Raw genomic sequence first — 2,053 nt, 5'->3', positions numbered from 1 at the left:
AGCCAGAGGAGAAATTTGAGGTGAGTTACACTCACAAGAAAAAGCAGTGTACCAATTGGAAATCTTGGTATATCATGAAATTAAAAAAAAAAAAAACAAAACACAAGGAAACAAAGCTATATGCCTGACTTCAAATTTGTCTATTTTCAGAGAATTTCACCAAAAATGTCTTCTTAAACGTAACATAGAGAGGTTCACCATTTGAAAAATAATTTAGGTGGAAATAATATCAAGAAACCCCATATGTAAGAAACACTTTTTTTGATGTTTGTAGTCAAGCCCTCTTCCAGGGTATTCAGTTTATTCTCCTTTCAGACAGAATAGAATACTATAAATTCTAATATTGACTAAAAATTTAAAATCATTAGTAAACCATTAACAATTTGTTCCTCATTTTAACAGAAATCATAGGGTGGAGAGAAGCTCTGAAAGTAGTGAAGGTGGTAATCAATGCAAAGAAGCCTTCAGCCAAATTCAAAATCTTAATCTATATAAGATAACTGCTGGAGTAACATTCTATGAATGTAGTGTGTGTGGGAAAGTCTTCAGGAATCATTCAGCTTTAAGAGGCACAACAGATCTCACATTGGATATGTGCCATGTGAAGGCAAGCCTTATGAATGTAAAAAATGTGGGAAAGTTTACAGCTATCTCCAGTTCTTTCGAAGACACGAAAGAACTCACACTGGAGAGAAACCATATGAATGTAAGAAGTGTGGGAAAGATCTTATTTATCTCTCAGAATTTCGAAGACACATGGTAACACACACTGGAGAGAAACCCTAGGAATGTAAGCCATGTGGTAAAGCCCTTAGTTGCCCCACTTCCTTTTGAAGACATAAAAAGACTCACATTGGAGACAAGCCCTATAAATGTAAAAAATGTAGGAAAGCCTTCAGTTATTCTCAATCTTTCCGAAGATGTGAAAGAACTCATACTGGAAAGAAACCCTATAGATGTCAGGAGTGTGGAAAAGACTTCATTTGTCTCTCAACCTTTCACAGACACATAATAACACATACTGCTAATGCGAACTCTGTGAAAAATGTAAAATAAATATTTTATATTGTAGAATGTAGAGGACCTAGAGATAGACAGCAGCTAGTGAAGGTGAAACGATAATCTAATAAGAACAGATGAGCTATTGAAGGTAATCTCAGTGGTATGGGAATGCTCTGGAATGATTATGGTTTGCCAATTTTCTTGGGTATGGTAGAAACATGTTGGAAGCAATGTAGTTATTTTAGGTCATTTGTTTTTCTTATTCCTTTGTTTTGTTTGAATTGTTTTTTACAAATTTTTTTTGATAAAGTAAAAAAAAGCTATTGCATTAAAAAATTAGCTTCAATGTAGTTACTTTAGGTTATATTGTTTTTCTTATGCCTTTGTTAATTTTCTTAGGGTATAGTAGGAACATGTTGGAAGCAATGTTATTTTAGGTTATTTGTTTTTCCCAATTCTTTGCTTTGTTTTGTTTGAAATGTGTTTTTTTTTGTTGGTTGTTTTTTTAATTTTTTGATAAATAAAGTTAAAAAAGTAACATATACTGGAGAGAAGCCCTATGAATGTAAAAAATGTGAGAAAGCCTTCAGCTATCTCCAATCCTTTCAAAGACATGAAAGAACTCACATTGGAAGAAAACCTTATAAATGTAAGAAAGGTGGGAAAGACTTTATTTGTCTTCACAAATTACATGTTAATGCATACTGGAGAGAAACCATATGAATGTAAACAATGTGGGAAAACTTTCATTTTTTCTAGTTTATTTTGAAGACATGAAAAGACACAGGAGAGAACCCCTATCAATGTAAATTATGTGGGAAGTCTTTTGGTTATTCCAGATCCTTTCAAAGTCATGTGAGAACCCATACTGGAGAGAAACTCGACAAATGTAATCAATGTGGGAAAATCTTCAGTTGGCCCACATCCTTACAAAAACATGAGAATGCACACTGGATAGAAGCCCTATAAATGTGAAAAATGTGGGAAAGTTTTCACATAAATTGGCTTCAGAATCATGTCAGAGCTCATACTAGAGAAGATCCCTATAAAT

At 33.4% G+C, this 2,053-nt stretch overlaps 1 pseudogene; it reads left to right on the top strand.

Moving 5' to 3' along the window:
• Positions 1-120: 120 nt before the first annotated feature.
• LOC119520354 lies at positions 121-1,240 on the top strand (annotated as a pseudogene).
• Positions 1,241-2,053: the final 813 nt, after the last annotated feature.

Source organism: Choloepus didactylus, chromosome 25 (genome assembly GCF_015220235.1).
Source record: "Choloepus didactylus isolate mChoDid1 chromosome 25, mChoDid1.pri, whole genome shotgun sequence".
NCBI lineage: Eukaryota > Metazoa > Chordata > Mammalia > Pilosa > Megalonychidae > Choloepus > Choloepus didactylus.
Note: the sequence above shows the minus strand (reverse complement) of the source record. Positions and strands in the feature narration are given on the sequence as shown.